We start from the raw sequence: 21790 nt of genomic DNA on the forward strand, positions 1-21790 counted from the left end.
CCTCATCCAAAAACTTCAAATGGCTCAGTGCTCTCCCACCTTGCTGAGTTCAGTCCTCACCTGGCTTTCAAGGCCTTCTAAGAACCAGAATGGTGGGCCCAGCACCCATTTTTCCCATCTCAGTGACTTTGCTCCTAATGGTAACCCCTCTACCAGAATGTGGGCCCACATCCTTATCCACCAACCAAGAACCCCATCTCAGGGCTGAGGGCTACCTTCCTAAATTTTCAGGACCTTAACTATTCTCCCATCCTTCTTCCTACCCACTCCAGATCACAAGTTCTCTCCTCCTCCCTCCCGCCCTCTCTCTCTCCCTTTCTCTCTCACATACAAAATGCAGCATTAATTAAACCTCTTTTAGAAAACAGATTTTCACCAGCTGCAGGAGTCCTGGGTATGAGTGAGACCTGAAGCCAGAGACAGGCTGAGTGAGGAAGATAAGCTCATGACAGCTGTGAATGAACCTGTGGGCAGTGCAGCGTCCCACATCCAAGTGACATTATGAATTCCAGCCCTTCCCAGGTTCCTGAAAAAAAGGGAGCATAGGTTGCTCCCACTCCTTTAGCCTCTGGCTATTCTCCCCCGGGCTGGCCTTGGACAGAGGCAGGAGAACTGGACTTTCCTCCCTCTGCCAGTGAGTCAGTGCCGCCTCCCACAGACAGAAACACCTTCCTCGAACCAGCCTCCCTCCCCAGCACAGCAGCAAACCATATTGCCAGAAAAGTGCAAGAAGGGGCGCTCCCAGCTTTCCCCAGGGTGGGTAGCCCCGCCGGGGTGAAGATGCTGCAATGGGAAACAGCCAGCTGGGCTCCACAGGTGGCTTCCCCCATCACGCGCAGGGATGAGGGATGCTGAAGGCGGCTGTGGGCCACAGCTCAGGGCCCTATAGGTTAAGCTGTGGAGGACTCATCCCTCAGCAAAAAGCCTTAGTTCCTCAGAGTCCTCATCACCCTCTCACCCCAATTATGGGATGAGAACAGCTGCTTTTCTTCATGGACATTCTGAGGTTAGAGGCCCAGTTGTCAAAGCCTGACCCATAAATTGAGCTCTTTGTCCCAAATGCACACAAAAATGAATGTCTCTACTGAGATAAAGTATTTCTTAAAAACATGATGAATTTAAGGATAACATTTTGGAAACAGTGTAGCACAATGGAAAAACACGGATGACAGGCTTAGACTGGATTCAGGAGGGAGACCCACTTCTTTACTAGACAAACACTGAGTACCTACCACTTAGAAGGTGCCAGGCTGGGTTCTAGGGCCACAGAGATGGTTCCACCCCATCTCTGAAGGTGCTCTTGGCCAGTGGGGCATCTGACAGTCAACAACTCATCACAGAGCAGCGTGGCGAGGGCTGAGGTGATACCCACTGGAATTTGTGGGCACTCAGAGGGAGCCTACTGAGCTCCCGTGTGACCCTGGGCTAATTACTTATTAATTCATTATTCAACAGTAAAAGAATATTGAAGTCATTACTATTCAAGCCAGTCACTCAAAAGAAAGAGTTGCAGATACTGCAGTTCCACAAACGATCCAAATGCAGTGCTCCAAAGGCGAGGAGGCCCATCTACTCCCCTGGGTGCCCCAAAGTAGCCTCTCACGCATCGGTGAGGGTGAGCTGGCCAGGAGCTATTCCCCAAAAGAGAAGAACCTTCGACATGCCCTTTCTTTGAAATAGGCAATTAATTTAATCCAAGACATGAGAAAAGCCAGGACTTCTCTTCATGCGCTGGCTTTCTGGCTGTCACCCTGCATCTCCACCTCTCTCCAGGGAACACGAGGCTTTTCAAACCATCTGCTTTAAGCCCTCTTCCCACAGACGTCCAGACTGAGAACCAACACCTCTGAGCAGGAGTTGTTCCCAAGTTCCGTCCACAGTCACGTCACGTCACGTTTGCGAGGCTGGCTGGGCACTGCCTGCTCTACAGTCAGGTTCACCCGCGGGCCTCCTGCAAATAGCAACAAATGTCCCCAAGTTGTGGAGCCTTCTTGAGGCTCTCTTGGCCATCCACCCCACACCTCCCCATTCCCACGAGATCTGTTTCCACATCTATCCTGATTTTACCTTTTGAATGCTTACAAAGCATTCTTGTCTTCCCACGAAGGCACGCGCCACCCAGGCGGCGATAGCCTCCCTCCCCACGAAATGCCCCGCCGAAGCGGGAAACATGGCTCCGCACCCTCCGGCACCGTTAATCCTTTAACCAACCACAGGTCCACCCTGAAAGACCACTGCAGCCTCAAAGAAAGCAACCAGCTCTAAGCACATCCAATTTTGTGTGTGTGACAAAGCCAGCTTCTTTAAAAGATTGCGAGCAAAAGCAACGCCGTTGGGGGTAAACCACGCAGTTAAGCTGAGCACCCAGGAACGTTAACGCGCGCGTGGAGCGGCCCCTCCGCGGGGCTCCGGGACTCCCGGGGGCGCCCCGCGCAGGTAGCTGACGGGAGGAGCTGGCCCCACCCCCGAGGAAGGCCGCGGGGAAGTTGCCGCTGCCGCCGCTTCCTTACCTGGAGACCAGCAGCCTCGGAATTGCTGGGGAAGGGGGATCCTGGGAGCTCCAGTTTGGGCAGAAATCAGGCGGCAGGAGTGCGGGGGCCGAGCGGGAGCGGGCTGGAGGGGCGGGGACGCGGATGGAGGCAGGCGAAGCAGGCGAGGAGCAGAGCTGGAGGTGGAGAAGCAGGAGGCAGCGGGGGATTAGGGGAGGCACCCGCCGGGAGGTGCGGGGCAGGGGCTTGGGGAAAGGGTGGAGGAATCGTAGGCCGGGTTAGGGGGCGCTGGGGAAAGGAAAGGGAGCGGCAGATTAGGAGGCGGGAGCAGGGATCCCGACGCGTGGGGGTGGGGGGTGGCTTGGGAAGAGGGAACTAGTCGGGGGCTGGGGCTGGGGGCTGGGGAGAGGGCAGAGATGCATGAGGAAGCTTAGTCACCAGGTCCAGACCCCGTGCTTGGAAGCCCGCCCCCGACCCCCCAACCCGTCTCCCACCGGAGACACTGCCGGGCGCGTCCAGAGGACCCCCTAGGTCTCCGAGCCCTGCACCCCGGGAAACTCGCCCGCCTCGAGCCTCCGCGCCGCTCAGCCTCAACTGCAACCACCCCGCCGCGGCCCACGCGGCACTCACCGCCCATGGTGCCGGCCGGGCCCCGGCCCCACAGCTGCGCGCCGGGTTCGGCGCTCACCGCCTACTCCGCCCGGCGCGGGGAAAGCGAGGGAAGCTCACACCCGCCACAGAACAGCGCGGCATCCCGCAGCGCCCCCTACTGCCCTCGCTGCGCCCTGGGCTCGGCCCGCCCCGCCTCGAGCTCCGCCCCGGAGGCGGCGATGCGGTGCGGCCCCGCTGGCCCGAAGGGAGCGGAAGCGACTGCGGAGAAGACACTGCGTGGAGGAGGCCAAACACAGGCCCCAGAGACTGGCCAGTCTGCAGAGATCCTGGCTTGCGAAAGCCAGGGTCACGGTCACCCTGAGTGCGCCGGGACCGCGGCCACCTCGGGATCAGGGATTGCGTGGACGCACGCCTAGACGGCGGTGCACCGACACCGCCCGGACCTGGGGACCTAGTGTGGGTGCCTGTGGGTTTTGTGCTGGGCTGGGCGTGAGTGTTTGGGGGCTGCCACTGCCGGGTGACTGCTGCCGCGTGGACTCAAACTGTCACAATTCTCACCACCTTGCTGCCCCACCCCCTAGCCCACTCCACGTGCCCCTTCCTGCTCCTACCACATCCGGCCCTGTGTGTCAACTCTAGACCTCGATGCTGCACTCTGGGGAGGTCTGGGCAGCCTGCCTCTCCAACCCATCCCCACCCCGTGGCTCTCAGCGTTCTCGAGTTACTGGAGAACCATAGAGCACTTGAATGATTCGGTAACTCCGTTAGACACCCGTGAGGCGCTCAGTTGAACTTGATTTGATGCGGTATTTGGGGGTCATTTCTTTCAAATGTTGGGTTTCAGATGGTGGTGATTCCTACCTGATTTCTCCGCGCGAGATGATCTCGCCAGCTGCGACTGTCAAGAGAGGACTTTGGTGTCAGAAGTCTACTGTGACCCCTACGTGCCCCAGCACAACTGGTCTTGCGCAAAACAGGCTCATGAATATTTACTATTGACTTTCCCGGCGCACTTTCTGAAGGAGCGTCTCCCTTGGCCTCTTCTTTCACTCCTGTATTTGATGGCTCCCAATCCACACTCTACACCGAGATATCCCATATTTCTACCTATTCTCTGGTTTTCTGCCTAGAACTTTCCGTCTTAATTCAGCACTCCCAACACCAAATTCTATCTTCCCAGCTCTTCCCAGCTCCCAACCTCATCTGCTCTTATGGTCTCACCATTCCTGCAGACACTGGGATGCCTTCCTCACCTGATGGCTCAATGCCCTTTATAAGCCTTTGCTTATAAACCTGCCTTTCTCACCACATTCCTGAGATGCCAGGCTGTCCTCAGCTGCTTCCTGCCCTGACCACTGACACAACCCCTCCCAGTCACGAACTGTGCCTCCCAGCACAAAATTGTTTCACTGTCTCCTTTAGCATCACTCCAGGCTCTCCCATGTGACTCAGTTCCACCCAACACATCTCCTTCCCTCCCAGGGCTCTGCTGATGGTCCTCTCACCAATCCAGGCTCTACCCCTTTCCTGGCGCTGCCTCCCTCTTCCCTACACAAGTTAGGGGGCTTTCTGCTGTAAATGAGAGACAACCCAATTCACACTTGCTTAAACAAAAAGGAATTGATTGACGTACATAAGTTAAAAGCTCAGGGTGTCTCTGCTTCAGGCCTGGATTTAGTTCCGGAAACTGAAGACTTTGGGAGCTCTCCATCTCCAGGCTTTGCTTCCTCCCATGGGCACTATACTCTCAGGCTCCACATGAGACCCTAGCAGAGCCAGGCTCACAACTTCGCACAACAAGTCCAGCAGAAAAACAGCTTCTCTTTGTCCACCATTCCTGCAAGCCTTGGGTCTGACTCTGGTTGGCAGGATTGGTTCACTTGTCTATCCTGTTCTCCCAGTCACTGTGACCCCCTCCTGTGGCTCCCTCTCTCTGCTACCTTCTCTTCCCCACAGGGAAAAAGTGCCTGCTCCTGGATCCCTCCTCTGTCACAGCGGGACTGAGGGTGATGCAGGGGCACCATGTCTAACCACTTCCCCACTAAATTTGCCACACTCCACTCCACCGTGCTGCAGCCCTCTGGTGCTGGCACAGGGCATTTTGTGGGGCAGAGTTCCAAAGAGGAAGTGGGTACAGGCCCTCTCTGCTTACAGCCTCCTCCTCAACCTGTCTGGGGTCTCTGTCTTTGCACCACCCTAGGTCAAGACTTGGTACGGAGGTGGCCTCAGGCCCCTCAGAACTGGGCATCATGCTCTCCCTAGACTCACCCTCTCAGTCTCTTTCCGCACTTTCCCTGTTCTCTGATGGCTTTGATTTCCCTTTCCATCCTGGAGGAGGTGTCCTCTCCCTCCTCCCTGTGGGCTGTGGGTTCTGAGTGGTACCCACCTTTCCCTGCCCCAGGGCAGTAACACCTCTTGGTTAAAACTTAAAGGAGGAAGTGGCTACAAGGAAAGAAAAAAGAAAGGTTCCTACAGGGAAAAAAGACCTGGGGAAGCATCTCAAAACCATTACCCCCATTAAACCTCTTTCCTCTGTGGTGGTTGAGGAGATAAGATGTAGCCTGAAGCAGCTGGTGGCGCCCTGGCCAGCAACTGGGAGGCTGTGCCAGAGACTGGAGCCGACCCAGAGGAAGGCAGAGATGAGAGAGAGGCAGATTGCTGTCGAAACCAGGCCCTGGATTTTTCAAGTACATGTTCAGTGTATCCTTGCTTTTCCCCAAGCAAATTGAATGGGTTTTTCTATCACTTCCTGAGTAACCCAAGCCTATAGCACAGTGCCTGGTACATTTGTCCCTGCAAAATAGTACCTACCATCGTAATATCCATCTGACAGAGGAGCAAGCTGTGCTCACTGATGACCGTAAAACAGAGTAGAAGAGAAAAAGCGCAGGGCCATCTGCTCGTAACCGTGCTCTCCCCTTCTATTCCCAGCTTTCGTCCTTCTCCCACACACATTGTGGCCCCCAGGGAAACTCTCAGAATTTGCTGAAGGTTGAATCTCCCACCTTATAAAAATAGTCCCAGACTCACCCAGTCATGAATATTCTGCCAGGCAGCTCTTGCTGCCATTTCACCCAAGCAGTCCCGGCCTGGAGCTGCTGGGGGCAGGTGCCCTTCTTCAATTCAGCTTCCATCCACTGAGCAAAAAAGCTGAGTAAATATTTGTACAGCCTCCTTTGTCCCGCACTGTAGACTTAGAGAAACAATGGGCTACTGTCCCCACCTTGAAGGGTTGACTCGGGGAAGACAAGCAGTCTAGGACAGACACGAAGGTAACTCAAAGGTATCAGGGAGGCCACTGGGGGGGAGGGGCAGTGGTTTATTAGCGCCGGGTTCTAAGTTCCAAGGGTCTGTGCCTCCCATCACCCTGCCTCCCAACAGCATTTATACATCTGTACAAAAACACTTCTTTTGTGCCCACCACGATATCTTGGTTACGAATATTATTTTAAAGTTCCAATTACCGTGGGGTTTCTTTCTCAGATCATCAAAGTACCCACTTGTTGTTAAAACTTGGGAAAAAACCAAGTACACAGAAAGATTAAAACTTAAATTATTCACAATAAGTTTGCGTCAAATAATATATTAAACATCAAACTAAGATTGAAAGCCAGAGGACTGTCCCACACATGCTTCCACCCCTCCACTGGCCACCCCAGGGCCTCAGGGAGATAAATATCTTGCAAAAGGTTAAGGTCATTTCTTAGGTCCTTTCAAAAACACTGCACTCTTCCTAACACATGTATATTTTTAAAAACTGCAGTCCAGCCTCCCAGCGCCAGGGTGGTCTGTCCTCTATTATTTATGTATGCATGACTCATCGTGCTTGCTACCAGCTGCAATCCCTTCTCCCCACCCCAGCAGGCTTATTATACTAGCCCCTTGCCCTCCCCGAGCAACCGGGGAAGGCAAACTCATTTTACCATCTATCTGGGCAAAATCCAATTAGAAAGGCAAATCCAGAAGAACAGAACACAAAATAACCACATTAAATAAAAATAAGAGATGGCTTCAAATCTGACCAGCCAAAAAAAAAAAAAAAATCACAAAGAACTGAAATAGTTTACTGAATCATAGATCTCAATCTTCATTTTTGTCCCCTAACTCTGACCCCCACTAAAAGATGTTTCTGAGGAAAAAAGAAAACAAACAAGCACTCAATGAACTCACACAAATCTTATTTAGAAATCGTAAAAGGACAGCAAGGATTCTGGCTATTTCATCTTCAACAGTGCCTGAAACCTACTTACAAAAATTGGATGAATGGATGAGCGGACCAAGAGCCTGTCCCTCTCATTTCACAATTAGGAGCCAAGAGGAGAGTGGGGTCATGGTGGGGTTTTCTTCAATCTCATGGCCGCTTGAGAGACAAAAAAAAAACTGGAGGTCAAGTGCCAATGAGAGAAGTAGGGCCCAGCTAACACCCCAAACTCCCAGTTAGGACCCAAAACAGAAAAGATGGAAGCTAGAAAACAGTCTTAGAATGCTATACATTTCCTTTCATTCATTGCTTGAACTGCACCCCACAATGCTGATAGGTTGTTTTCATTTACATTTGGCTCAAAATACTTTCTAATTTCTCTTTGAGCCGTGGGGTATTTGATAGTGTGTTTAGTTTCTGAATATGTGGGGGAGCTGTCAGCTGTATTTCTGATATTCATTTCTGATTTTATTCCACTCTTGTCAGAGAACACCATGATTTTGTTCTTTTTAAAGTTGTTGAGACTTATTTATGGTCCATAATATAGTCTAAGTTGATAAAGTCCTGTGTGCTCTGGAAAAGAATGTATACATTTTGCTGTTGGTGGGTGGAGGGTCCTACAAATGTGAGTTAGGTCAATCTGGCTAATAGTGTTTTTCAGCTCTTTCAGATCCTCACTAATTTTCTTTCTTTTTTTTTCCTATCAATTATTGACTGAATGGTTGACATCTCCTTGATTATTTCTCCTTTGAGTTCTCAGCATATTCTAACATGTCCTACAGGGAACAAGAAGCTAAACAGCCCTAACTCTTCCCTCCCTTGCCCCCTTCTCTCTATCCATCATATCTGGCTTCAACACCGCATTCCACTCCCTGGGATACTCCCTGGGTTGCAAAATGTTCCAAATCAGAGAAGTTGAGTTGAGCTATAGCCTGGAGTAGGGTGGGAAGCAGTTCTGGGACAACTGGGGTGCTCCCTGCTGTCCCGGAGAACCAAAGGTGCGGTCAACCCAAGTCCCTTTGGAAGAGTGAGAGGCCAGCATAAGGGCAGTCTGGAGGGATGGGCAAAGAGTGGAGTGGTTGCAAGAAGCCTCCAAGCCCCATTCATTCATTTCTCGAATGCCTAGGACATGCCCAGCACTGCACTGAGCACCTCGAAGACAACAGTGAATAATCACTACCTGAGCAGCTTCCAAGTCCTGTCTGGGGAGATGTAGGGTCAAACAAGCAACAGATCGCAGTGTGATCACTGTGGGTTCAGCAGGAAAAAAGTGTAATCCCGTTTCATGTAAAGGATAAAAATAATGGCTAGAGAGGTTAAGTGACATGCGGGGGTGACCCAGCAATTTGGGGGTTGAGGTTGTATAAAATTAAGGTCCAGGGTAGGTTTTCCTTGGCCCTGCCTATCTCATGCCTCGCATCAGTGCAGCCCTTCCACACAGATCAAGGACCCCCCTCACAGGTCAGAACTTTCCAGGGTGCATGTCATGACATCATGAATCTTCAGCAGGGTCCACTGTGCAGGTCCTAGGTTCCTAAGCAGGGTCTGAACCACCCTGAGGTGGAGCCCACTGGGCTCCTGCTACCTCACGTGGCTGTGAGTAGTCCCTGTGATGGCCTGTGAGTTTCTGAGATGGTGATGGCTCTGAATCCCTCAGAGTGGCCTGCACATGCGATCAATAAATGTCTGCTGGTCAAGTCCCTGTTAATGAATGGCGACGAGTTCATCAGTAAATATTGATGGATCTGAGACTCCTGCTCACTCTGGACAACAAGCCAGGGCTTTTGCCAAAGGAGGCAGAAAAGAATCCCCTATAAGCTGCATCTGTTCCAGTCTCTTACATGGACAAATCTGTAATTGATTCAAGGGAGTGCATGTGTGTGTGTTGGGGGGGGGGGGTTCGCTCTGTTGTCATGGTGACTCTGAAAAAAAATTCTTTAACAGCATCCCAGACATCAAGACTCTGAAGTAATGGCCCTTTTAAAATTGAATCATATTAATAAGATCTACCCGATTGAACAATGTCTTTCTTTTTTTTTTTTATTAGATGCATTATTAACTTGGCTAGCAGCAAGGCCTCATAAATGCAAAGTGCCCATTCAAGAAGAACACCACTTCCAGGATGGAATAAATAAGGATGCAACTCATTAATTCCAGAGATCCTGGGGGATAAGGAATAAACTCTCTGTGAATGGTGATCTTTGGGTTATAAATTTTGAAAGGCCTGGGTTGTGTGTGGGTCACTTCTCTTGAGTGAATCCTCAAAACCCTGCCCAAAAGGCAAGCAGACCAGGCTGATCAAAAAGCATCAGAGGGAAGCTGGGAAAAGAACAAGTAAGTTTCACAGAAATTCTACATTGTACAAGAAAGGAGTGGGAAGAATCTTAAATCTTACAGCTCTCCTGCCCAGTGTCACTTTTTAACTTTGAATTTAGCAATATTTGCTGTTCATTGAACAAAAAATGTGGCAGATGGACTATAAAATGCCCCTCAGGGAACCCCACCTCCTGGTATTCACACCTCATGTAATCTCCTCACCTTGAGTGAGACAAGACTTGTGACTTGCTTCTAACTAATAGAATATGGCAAAGGAGATGAGATGACACTTCTGTGATTACGTTGCAGAAAACGTAACTTCTGTCCTGTTAGCTGACTCTCTCCCTCACTGGCTTTGATGAAGCAAGACGTCATTTGGTGAGCTAGGCTATGGAGAGACCCCCTAGCAACTGAGGATAGGCTCCAGCCAACAGCCAGAAAGGAACTGAGGCCCTCATTCCAACAACCCACAAGGAACTGAATCCTGCCAACAACCACGTGAACTTGGAACTAGATTCTTCCCCAATTATGCCTTCAGATGAGACTCAACCCCCGGCCAGCTCCTGGTTTGCAGCCTCATGAGAAATCCTGGGTCAGAAGACTCAGCTAAGCCATGCCTGGATTCTTGACTCACACAAACACTGAGATAATAAATGCGTGTTATTTTAAGGCACTACCTTTGTGATGCATTGTTACACAGCAATACATAACTAACACAAGCACCCACTGATGTGCTAAGTGCCATGGACACACTAGTGGACAAAACAGACAGTTCACTGCCTTCATGGACATTTCTTTCCAGTTGAGGAGATGGGCAATAAGTAAATTAATAAATTATTGCCATGAAGAAAAGGAAATTAAGGCAAGGGAACACAGGAGGAGGTGGATGGTATTTTATGAAGGATTGATGAGTAAGGTTCTCTGTGAGAAGGGAGCATTTGAGCAGAGAACTGAAGAAATGGGCAGAAGGAGGAGCATTCCAGGCAGAGTAGGACTAGGAAGTCCAAAGATCCTGGGGTAGGATCAAGCTTGGCAGGTTGAACCCCAGTTAGTGGAGGGAGTGGAGAGTTGAGCTCAGAGAGTTAGTGGGGTCAGATCACAGATGGTCCTGTAGGCCATAGGGAGGGCTTTGCTTACATTCACCATGTGAAAGGACGTGCCTGAGCCATCTGAGCAGGTAAGTGACATCATCTGACCTGTGAGTGAGCATCTATCTGGAAGGATGACTCTCTTCTAATAGTCACAACATGAACTTCCCAGAAGCTACACAGGACCTGGAGAGTGACAAAGAGCCTCTCATCTATTTTTTGTCAGGGATTCTCCCAGAAACCCTGTGGAGCAGATGGCACAGGTGCAGAAATCCCTCCCCAACTTTGCATCCCTCTAATTCAAAAGGCTGGTCTATGTGCTTGGACTCCTGAGTCCTTTTCCCACACTCAGGAGCCCCATTAGAACGGAGGCAGGACAAATGGTGAGTCGCTCCAGTCATGACCTGGGGGCCCTGGTCATGTCAGAAAGACAGATGAAAACAGTGCATTTCAGATGCACAGTATTTGCAGGAAGGCAAGTAGATGTACAGGAATCTTTTTTTGTCAATTTATAGGTCTCTTTTTGAAATTTAAGAGAAGGAAGGATTCTGAAAATACTTCTTGTAAATTAATTATATAGGACACATTATTGCTAATCTAAAATGTTTCAGATTCCATTAAGATGGTGGTTTGTTTTGTTTTGTTTTGTGTTTTGACTGGTACTCTAGCATATTCTTTCAGAGGCTATATAAATATATCAGAAGTTTTTATATTTACATTTATTATTACTCCCTTAATCTTACTTTTTGTAAGGTTTGAGTTCCACACACACAATATTTTGTTAGGTAAACATAAACCTCGGGTTTCAAAGAGAAATCTGTATTATCCTTGAAGTTAAAGGGATTAAGTAAAGGGCCTCTATGTTTTCTTAGTGGGTCCCGCTGGCTTGGGCCACAGCAGAGGGGGAAAGCAGCAAACCTAACCATATTGGAAAACAGGTGACTAAAACCTCACCCTGTCCTCAATCCACCCCTTATCCATCCATTAATCCACCCAACCCATCTATCCACTCAACATCCAATCACTCAACCATCCATCCATCTATGCATCCACTCACTCATTCATTCAGCCACTCATTCATCCATTTATCCATCCATTCATTTATTTATTCATCATTCCATCCATCCATCCATCCATCCATCCATCCATCCATCCATCCATTGAGCACCAGAGCCAGATGTTGTAATGGAAAACTGGAGACGAGGCAGACATGGCCTCTGTCTTCATAACATCTAATCTTTGTTCTCTGCACAAAGTTGGGTACCTTTCTGCAAGCACCAAGTCCTCCACTGCTCTTGAGTTCTCATTTATGCAATCACACGTCTCAGTCTCACTGGGGGATGTCCAAGTAAACGTTGCTATCCAGTTCTGGGGACCAGAATCCAAGAGATTCCCTCAAATAATTCTCTGAGATGGTTAGGGTCAGAATGGACAATCAAAGGTCTCAGACTGGTCCAAAGTCCTTCTGGTGCCTAATTCACAGGAAGCTCTTCTAGGTACCAACACTAACAGCACAAAGCCTTCTGAAACAAATATTCAAATGTGCTGAATAATTACTACATGCTGGTACAATTGATTAGTATGTTCTTATTTTCAAAAATTACATGGTTCTTTCTAGGTCCTGCTCTTCTACTGCCTCTGCCATAAAATTTTGATGTGTTCCGCAAGGTCAACAACTCAGCCTTCCCCTTCATGTACCCTGAATGATCTCATCCACTTCTTTGACCAGATCTGAATTCTGGTCCAGCTAGATTTCCTAAGCTCTTGCCTTTTGTGTCTATTTTCCTGTTGGACTCACATGCCCCAAAGGTGATGGAAACTCAGTGTGTCCTAAACCAAACCCTTATGGTGTGTACAACAGCAAGATCCCAGAACCCTAAAATCTGATGAATGAAACCCACAGGGATGTCTCCTGGGCTGACCAGAGTAGCACAGAGAGACTACAGCTAATTCAGGGTCATGAACCCAGCTCAAAAAGCAGGCAACAGAGAGAGGGTGGGTGGCAGAGAAAACTAGGGGTTCAGGGAGAAAACTGTGTTATTGTTCAAGGAGGTGAGACCTGGATAGAGGGATCCTGGGCAGACCTGCCACAGAGAGGGACCTTGGCCGTGGGATGGGAGATTATTTAAGGACTCTGGTTCAGGGTCCATGCTTCCTAAGCAGCTGAATGATTAAAACATTACCTTCTTAGCACACTGACACCTTCAGAAACTTCCTGACTCCAGATCAGGATCCCACTGCTGTGAATATACCCCCTTCCGGGGGAAGGGGTACATCAGTCTCCTGTGAGTGTGGTTAGTGTGAGCCAGATGCTGAAAGACATACAGTGAATGAAAAAAGTCAGACACAAAAGGCTCCACAGTCCAACATTGCATCCATAGGAAGTTCAAGAACAGGCAAAAGTAACAGTCATAGAGGTCAGAGTGGAGGTGACCTCAGGGAGGGGATACTGACTGAGCAGGGACACAAAGGAACCATCTGGGGGCTGGATACACACTTCATCATGATCTGGGTGGTGGCTACATGAATGTATTCATACGTGAAAATTAATTGGCTGTACATTGAAAAATACTGCACTTTTGGCAATTTATTTCAAGACACACTTTTTCAACACCAAAAAAGAAACAAAAGGAAGGAAAAATTGTAAAGAATGTACTTGGTCCCGAGCAGGGTATTACTCGAATCCAGGGAGAACAAGTCTGTTTAATCTCTCATACACACTCTGATCAAGCTACATTTTTCTTAAGGGGCAGACAGTAAACATTGTAGGTTTTCTGGGCTATAGCAGCTGTCACAGGTACACACTCTCACCCTTGTAGCAGGAAAGCAGTCACAGCCAGTGAGTAGATGAGCAGGTGTGGCCGTGCTCCAATAAAGCCTTACTTACAGAAATGAGCAGTGGGTCAGATTGGCCTGTGGGGCTGTAGTTTGCCGAACCCCGATTGAATCCGTGGGCAATGACTCTTTCGGAAAACTGTGTTGAGGACTTCGAGGTCCCTTCAGGGTTCACCTAAGAAGAGTGCGATGATCCATTAGTTACGCCTGTCTTAGGAGAGGACAGAGCAGTCAGGCAGTCACATGGCAGTGGGGAACGGCCAGGTCCTCAAACTGAGCCCTTGGGAACCCTTGTTTCATAGAAAACACACCCCTTGGTCCTTCCCCAATTACTGAAGGCTTCCTCCACCACCTGCCTTCACTCTCTAGCCCCCTGTTTCCCCTGCGGGTTTCCACCAAGTTGGGGGACTCACCTCCTCCATGCCTTATACCCCAGGTCTCCCCACTCCTCCTCCTGCTGCTCCCAAAACACCTGGTATGAAATCCCCTCTTCTTTGGGGTTTGGCCCACAACCATGTCACCCTCTGCCCCTGCTCAGGGCTGAATAGTGAAGCCCTCCGGGCTGCCTACTTCCTCATCCCAGGTACTGTCAACAGCCCCAGGATTCCAGTGCCTACAGGGCTGACCTGCCCAATATCCTAGCGTCTTCCATGACCTTTGCCTGCTCCTCCCTGAGCCACCCATTCCCACAGTCACATCCAGGCCTCCCCATCACGTAGCCTTAGCCCCCTTCCATACGCGCAGCCTGAAACAACCTGTTACACTCTCTAACCCTCTAACCCCAGCCCCCATCCATCCCTCCCCCATTCTTGCTGCACCTGCCCCTCACCTCAGCAAGGTCTGCAGGCTTCTCCCTCTCAGCCACTCCAGGCTTCACTGCTATTCACACAGCTTTCCACCCTCTCGTGGTAACTTCCACCTCCTTGCCCCTCTGTCAAGCCATCTTATCCAATGCCCCCAAATCCCCAGTTCCAAAGGAATCCAGTTGTCTGCTCCTCTGTGCTCATCTCCACCTGGCTGAGAGCTGCTGAAGAACATCCTGCTGTCTCCAGCTGCAGAATATAACCTCATGGACACAACTCAGCTGGGTCCACGGTGACGCAGGAATTCTCTTCCCAAAGTGCCACGGCAGATCTCTGTGGACATCTCCAAGCTCCAGCCCTGCCCCTCCCTCGTACTCTCAACAGATGACTTTGCCCCCACTTCTTAGAAGGTGGGGGGGGGGTGTCTTTCAGCATCCTGCCAGCACACCCTCAGGTGTTAACCCCCTTCCCACATTCACCCTGAGCGTCCCCACGTCCCTTCTGGTCCTCTGTGCCTGCCTCAGGGGGCCTCTTAGACTTGCTCCCACCCCCATTGCTGCCTGCCTGCCTCTCCCTACTCCATGCCTGCCCTTTTTCAACGTCCACAGAAGACCACTTTTGGGAGGAACACTTTTCCTCTTCCAACTTGTATCCTGTGATTGGGGGCCTGCAAATTAATTGAGAAAAGACAGACCAACAGGAAAAAAGACAAGGTTTAGTTTCACCCACAGAAGCAGATGCTCCCAACAATGGAGAAACTCACAAAAGAGTTCAAAGTAAACGTTTATAAATATACATCAATTTAACAAAAGGGAGATGGTGAGGGCTTCAGTGGGAGAGTATGGAACATTCTACTGGGCTTTTTGATGCCATGGGGAATAGGCAGTCTGTCTCCTTGGCAGCTGAATTTGTAAGAAACCCCACTGGAGGGGGTTTAAGGCAGCAGTATTTGGGAGAAGCTCTGTTTCGGTCAGATAAAGTTTCTTTCTGCATCTTCTGTAGCTCAAACATTTTCAATATAAAATAATCTGTATACCAATTCTGGGGGTCTGAGAGGGTTGCCCCACCACTCACTCAAAGCACCGTGGTGTTGGCAGAGTTTACTGATCATTCTGGAGACCAATGGAGTTTACATCACACAAAGGCAAACAACCTGAATTGAACTTGAGAATTTCCTGTTGGTAAAATTCCCTCAGGCACGTTTGCCAACTAGAGCCCATCTCGCATGCACAGCTCTGCCTCGCCCTCTGCTTCGTTTGTATTCACAGCCCAGCAACCCCAACATCCCCCCACTTCTTTTTCAGATTACTGTAACCCTCTCCAGCCTCCACACCTACATCATCCCAGGCCCCCCTTTATATGGCCAAAGACGCCAGATATTCAGCTCCACCATGGGCACCTACTGTGAGTCCTGCAGTGGCCCAGTCTCTGCCAGGGGGAGGGGGAGTCAAGAAATTCCTTTTCCCTCTGACCCTCCGGTATGAGAAGGTGGCGGTGGGGAAGGAGCCACAGCCAGTTTTGATTTTTAAAACCACTCCTAAAAAACAACAACACAAAACTCTTTTCCCTGTAACATCTGTCTCCCACGCCCGCCCCCTCCCCCTGTCCGCCCCATCTCAATGGAAGATGTGCTTCCTCTTCCGAGAATCACACCTCCTGAGCCTGCAGGCCTCACCTCTCCTGCCCTCTCATTCTTCTGTTTTTCTCCTCTTTCTCTGGGTTTTAACCACTGTCTCCTTTGGCTTCTTTCCATCTGGATTTAAATATGCTCAATTCTCTTTTAGGCTTCAGGGGAGTAAAAAACAAAAACAAACCCATTTCAAGTCTCATCTTCCATCTCCAGCTGCTCCCTACCTTTCCCCTCTTGTTCTCAGCCAAGGTCTGCAAAGGTCTTCTCCGCTCACGGCCCAGGCACCCCCAGTCCCAGCTCTCCCAGCGGGCCTCCGCTGTCTCCACTCCACCGAAACCTGCTCTGTTTACAGTTTACACCGCAGGCGACCTCTCTGCGGTGAAACAGCAGCCGCCTGGCAGCCCCACGCCTAGGTCTCCCCGCAGCGTTCCAAGCTGGAAACACGCCCTCTTCTCCAGACCGGGTTCCTCGGGCTCTAGGACCTCACCCTCGCCCCACCGGCTTCCCTCCTGCATCTCAGCTCCGGCTGCTCCTCCCTGCGCTCCTCCTCTGCCCGCCTCCTAATTGGTGGTCCCGCGGGATGCTTCAGGCATCTTCTCACTGTGTACTGAGCGAGGCTGGTGTTGATAACCATCATTTCTCAAGCCACGCCTCTCCCTGGAAAATTCTGGCATCTCAGGGGTGATGATTATAGCAGGGACTGCTGGTAGCATCTATTCTCCCCTTTTTACCTAGTGACAGATCCCCGATATTTAACGGGGTACGTGGTTGTCCACAATAAAGAGAAGTTTCCCAACCTCCTTTGCATGTGGCTGTGGCCATGTGACCTGGTTCTGTCCAGTCGATGTGACCGTGTCACGGGGGACTTCTGAGAAGACTACTTAAAAGAAGCACACTGCACTTGGGGTCACCCCCCATCTCACTTTCCCCCTTCCTCCTTTTCACTGACTGGAAGGAGATGTAATGCCTGTCTCCACTGCCATCTTGGATCAGGAGGTGATTTTAAGGATGGCGGGCCCATGTGGTAGACCAAAACGATGAGTGCGGTCTGGATCCTGGATAACTTGGTGGAGCTTCTACATCGGCCTGGATGCCCATCCGGACCTCTTTCATGGGAGAAGAAAAACACACAAAACTGAACATTGCAGTATGTTTAAACCACTTTTGGATTTGTTGAGTTTGGGAGTCAACAGGAATCCTGACACATCTCTCCTCCTCCTGCTCATTAAGAAGTTGATGATCTCCCATCTCAAACCTGCTCCTCCTCCTGTGTGTCCTACCAGTAAAAAGTACCATCCCTCCCTCTCCGTCCCCTTCCTGACTCACCCCTTGTCCAGACCAGAAACGGGAGTGTCACGTTCATTTCCCTCCCATCTCCGTACACCCACCCAGTGATCACATCCTGTCATTCGTCCCTCTTCACTGCGTCTCAGGATGCACACTGCCCCTAGGTCCTGGTTCAGGCCACGGAAAATGATCACTCCACAACTACCCATAGACCTTGGGGTCCCAGGGTGCTGGGAAATTGCTAAATGCAGGCAGTGATCCTGGGAGCTAAGCCTGGCCTGCCTGAGACAAAAGGGGAGACAGGGAGGTGAGGGTGCCTGCGGGTGGGTGGATGGAGGAAGAGCAACCGAAGGTTCATGAGGCCCCAGGGACAAGCCCCATCTATCCTACTTTTCCTTCCGGGGCCAGCCAGCTGGGATGGTGTCACAGGCAAGGGAAGAGGCAGGCCAAATCTCAACATGCGCTTGTTAGAGCTGCTGCAGCAGGAGCTCCCTGGGGACTTTCCTCTTTTCTCCCAAAGTAACATCCAGCTACTTCTTGGGGAGACTTAATTATCAACTCACAGGCTGCATGCGTGAAGAGTAGGTAAGGGCAGTCAGGGCTCCCAGGTATCCCAGGTTTAATCTTCCACCTGCTAAGTACCTTCTACATGCCTGGCACCGTGCTGGGAGCCTCCATCATCCTTTGGGAGAGTTTTTGACGCCTATTTTGTAGGTGGGACACTGGGACTCAGAGTGGTGACGTGACTTGCTCAGGGTAGCACAGCTCAAAAGGAGTGAGCCTGAGACTGGTCCTGGGGCTGTCTGACTCCAAATCCCTGCTCTGTCCCTGCTCACCAATTATCCTAAACCTGAATAAGGATCTCCATCACCTGCAGAGCTATTAAGGATTCTGAGTCTAGGGCCAAACCCCAGAGAAGTCTGTTTCAGCTGTTTGGAGTTTGCATTTTCACAGGGGCTCCAGGTCTCCCAGGTGATCCTGACTGTCCTCAGCTGGCCTAGGACCGGCCCTGCACCAGGTCTCGCTGCCTCGTGGTGATAGAAGCTGCCACTTCCCCCGGAGCAGCAGGGAGGGGGAGCCGCTTGGTTGGCCTTGAGGAGGCAGCTGCAGCCCTGCACAGGGGTCTGGCCAAGTGTGAAAGGACTGTACTCAGCAGGCAGCCCAGCAGAGGCTGCTGAAAAGTGCAGGTGCCAGAAGACAGCTGTGTCCCTCTGCTATTCCTTCCCAATACCAGGTTCAGGGATTGTTGCTTTGAATTTTTTGTGCATTTGACCAAATCTAGTTGTTCTTCTTCCCATCCCCTCTATGTAGAGATGCCAAGTTAAGCTGCTGTGCACAGCATCTGCACATGCCAGCCCCTATTTGAACGTTTCCATGGCCTCTTCCCCATCCAGAGGGTCCAGGTGAAGCTCCTGACCCCAAGGTGGTCTGACCTTATCTCCTACACCTGCCTTCTCTCTGGTTGGTCTCCTTCACGAAGATGCGGGGTGGGGGTGGGGGCTTTGCTCTGCTTCCCCATTCTCCCCTTCCCTGATTTGGAATACTCCCTAGAGCTCTTCTTCACTCTTCAGATCCCATCCCAGCTTAAATATCCCCTCCTCCAGGGAGCCCTCCAAGATTAACCTGGCCCATAATCCTTCCTGGAACACTTGCTCTTATGTATATCTTGGGTTCTGCTGTGTCTTGTGACTGCCACACATCTGTGTCCTAACAACACAAGCAGAGGTCACATTTCAAGGTCATCAGTCAGTCCTCAAAGTCTTCTTGATTTTGTTTCCCTCACTCCCCAGCTGTGCTCCATACCCTGGATTTTCCTAACAATCTCCTTTTCCATTCTTCCCCTGTCCTCAAAACTGCCCTGCCCTGTGGCCCTTTACTCTGCCATAAAACCAGTAAGCCAGTTTGATTAATTTAGCCAAGCTATTTATGCACGTCTGCCCTTTGCTAGGTGTTTTGCCTCAGTTATCTTACTCATCACAAAACTCCTTGAGGTAGGTGTACTACCCATTTTACTGATGCGGAAACTAACATTCAGGAAAGCTAAGCTGTGCCCATGGTCCCGCAGCCAGTGAGCGATGGAGCCGGGGAGTGACAAGGCAGGGCCCTTTCGATCATTTCCTTAGCACAAATTCCTTTCCTGCTCTGAGTGTTAACAACAGCCGCTAGATGGCGGCGCAAGGCAGTGGCGAGCCAGGCTGGCCTGGCGGAAACGTAGGTGGTACGCTGAACCTGTGGTGCCCACATTCACCACCAGGGGGCAGGCGAGGGAAGAAAATGGCACATAGGGCCACATAAGGGGCGGCTTAGCCCCTAGATCATAGAATCCCTTTTGTCAAATGACTAGTGAACCCCATTATCGTAGGGCTGGGGAAGGCCACAGGAGCTCATTAATTATTTTAGTTCTTCTAAACATTACAAGTTTAAAAATGTGTTACTGAAATCTTCCTTATGTTTAACTGAAACACTATAGCCTAAGCAAAACTTGAATCTTTTTTGTTAACTTAAAGGCATCCACATGGTTGGTAGACAGCACGGAATCCCATCTCTGCAACTTCCTGGCTTGGGAAACAAAGAGAACCACCATTAATTGTCTCCTGTACATGCTTTACTCATTTAATCTTTACATCTTTGAGGGGTCTCGAGAGGTAATTTGCCCAAGTATACACAGCAGAGGCAGGATTTCAACCCAAATTGATTCAATTTCAGAGTTTCTTAACCTCTCTGAGCCTCTGTCCTCTCATCTTTTAAAGGGGCGTAATTATAATAATACTTATCTCAGTGTTGAATAAGATAATGTACGTGAAGTGCTTGAAAGAGGGCAAAGATGTGGAGAGCTAAGTGGGTGAAGTAAAAGATGCAAGTTACCTGAGGTCTGTCCCATGGAGAATTCTAAACCAGGCCTCCAAGCACAGTCTCCCTTCTGCGGCATGAAGAGCATTATAAATTTTCATATCTGATCTACACAGAGAAACTGAGATCAAAAAGGGATGAGATCTGACTGAATGCTGTGAACTGGCTAGTGGGCCATTAATTCTCATTGATTCACTACACTTGACAAACATTTATTGAATACATCTCATGTGTCAGGCCTATGCCAGACACTGGAATACAGGGGTGATTAAGATACTGCCCCAACCTTCAGGTATTCACATTCTAGGGAAATCAGGACTGTGCTTGCATCCCCCCTGCAGTCTGTGATGTCACCTCACCCATACATCCATTCATAGACTCACCCACTGATTCAGCCATTCATCCACTCACCTCTCCATCCACCCACCAATCTATCCATCCATCTACCTATCTACCTACACAGTCATCCACCCATCTCTCCACCCACCTGTCTATCCATCCATCCATCCATGGATGTACCCACTTATCTGTACATCCATCCAAACAATTGTTTAGACATTCCTTCCTCTGGCTGAAGTCCCTCTTTTTAGTGCTCCCACAGTCACTGGAATTCCTTTATCACATCACTGATCACTATCGTAATGCTCCATTCTCTTGCCTGTACTCCCTCTAAACAGCGAGTTTCCTGAGTATAGGAAACTGGGGCACATGAGACACTCCATAAACTCTTATTAATAAAGCAGTGGTGCCCAGAGTGGGAGCTGGACACTCAGGGTTTGTCTAAGATGATCCACTGGAATGTAGGAGGACCATTTTAGAACCTCTGTTTGCATTTCATTTTTAATTCAATAACAAGAGCATAGTTAATCATCTTCTGATATTTGATATCCAGGCTGACAGTGGTGCCGCGGGTGTACTGGATAGTCTGGCATCACTCCTAGTAGGTGAGGCAGCCTGAGAGGAGGATGGGAGTTCCCTGTGGATGGACTGCCGAGACTCCCTTTCTTATTCCCTGGCTTTCAAGCAATTGCAGATGCAGCCATTCTTCAACTGTGGTATTACTGGTGTTATAAAGGCGAGATTTTCAAATATCAAAATCTGTGTGTGACTTTGTAACATGATATTGAGTGACTAAAATTTTTGAGTTAGTTGAATCTGTTTGCTATCACCCTCTGAACTGAATATCAAATGGCAAAGCTGAGTTTTCTATTTAGCAAAACAAAGGGATAAACCAAGAAAGAAGACACAGGATTTAGGACACGGGGGATCCCCCACAGCACCGCAGGGCAGGGGATGTCAGAATGGCTGCTGGGCAGCGGGTCCAGAAAGCAGCCAGTGCAGATGGAGCTGATGGCTGGAGGACTCAGGAGGAAATGACTCGTTGGCAGGCCTGATGTTTAGCCAGGATGTGCCAGTTTAAGAACTTTTGAATTGGTAATTAAATAGCAGCTAACATGAGCCACCGTTCTTCCACTGCCCAGCCTCTTCCTGGCAGCTGGACCTCACCACGATCCAGATCTTAGGAGTTAATGCCTGGCACAACAGGGGACTTCCAGCACCTGCCCCAGGCCTTGGTGGCTAGTGATTTGTCCATTCGGATTGCTCCCTGCTAAGACTCATCCCTATATATTGAATTAAATAGGGTTGGTTTGTGATTAAATCTTTTCAGCATAATTCTC

General features: G+C 49.9%; 1 protein-coding gene across 8 annotated transcripts in view; it reads right to left on the reverse strand.

The window, feature by feature from the left end:
- The window catches only part of PXYLP1 (2-phosphoxylose phosphatase 1), a 68960-nt gene extending 62731 nt beyond the window's left edge, over positions 1-6229 (reverse strand). For 2 of the 8 annotated variants that reach the window (XM_032487390.1, XM_032487343.1), the window contains exons 1-2: positions 3120-3239; positions 2511-2665 (exon numbers count right to left, since the gene is read on the reverse strand). The gene's annotated coding sequence lies outside the window, so the exon portion shown is untranslated. Of the gene's footprint in view, positions 1-1232; positions 1952-2510; positions 3082-3119; positions 3251-3962; positions 3989-6131 lie in introns of those variants that run through there. The other 6 variants (XM_032487355.1, XM_032487357.1, XM_032487362.1 and 3 more) reach the window with 6 other exon arrangements.
- Positions 6230-21790: the final 15561 nt, after the last annotated feature.

This window comes from Camelus ferus, chromosome 1 (assembly GCF_009834535.1).
Source record: "Camelus ferus isolate YT-003-E chromosome 1, BCGSAC_Cfer_1.0, whole genome shotgun sequence".
Lineage (NCBI taxonomy): Eukaryota > Metazoa > Chordata > Mammalia > Artiodactyla > Camelidae > Camelus > Camelus ferus.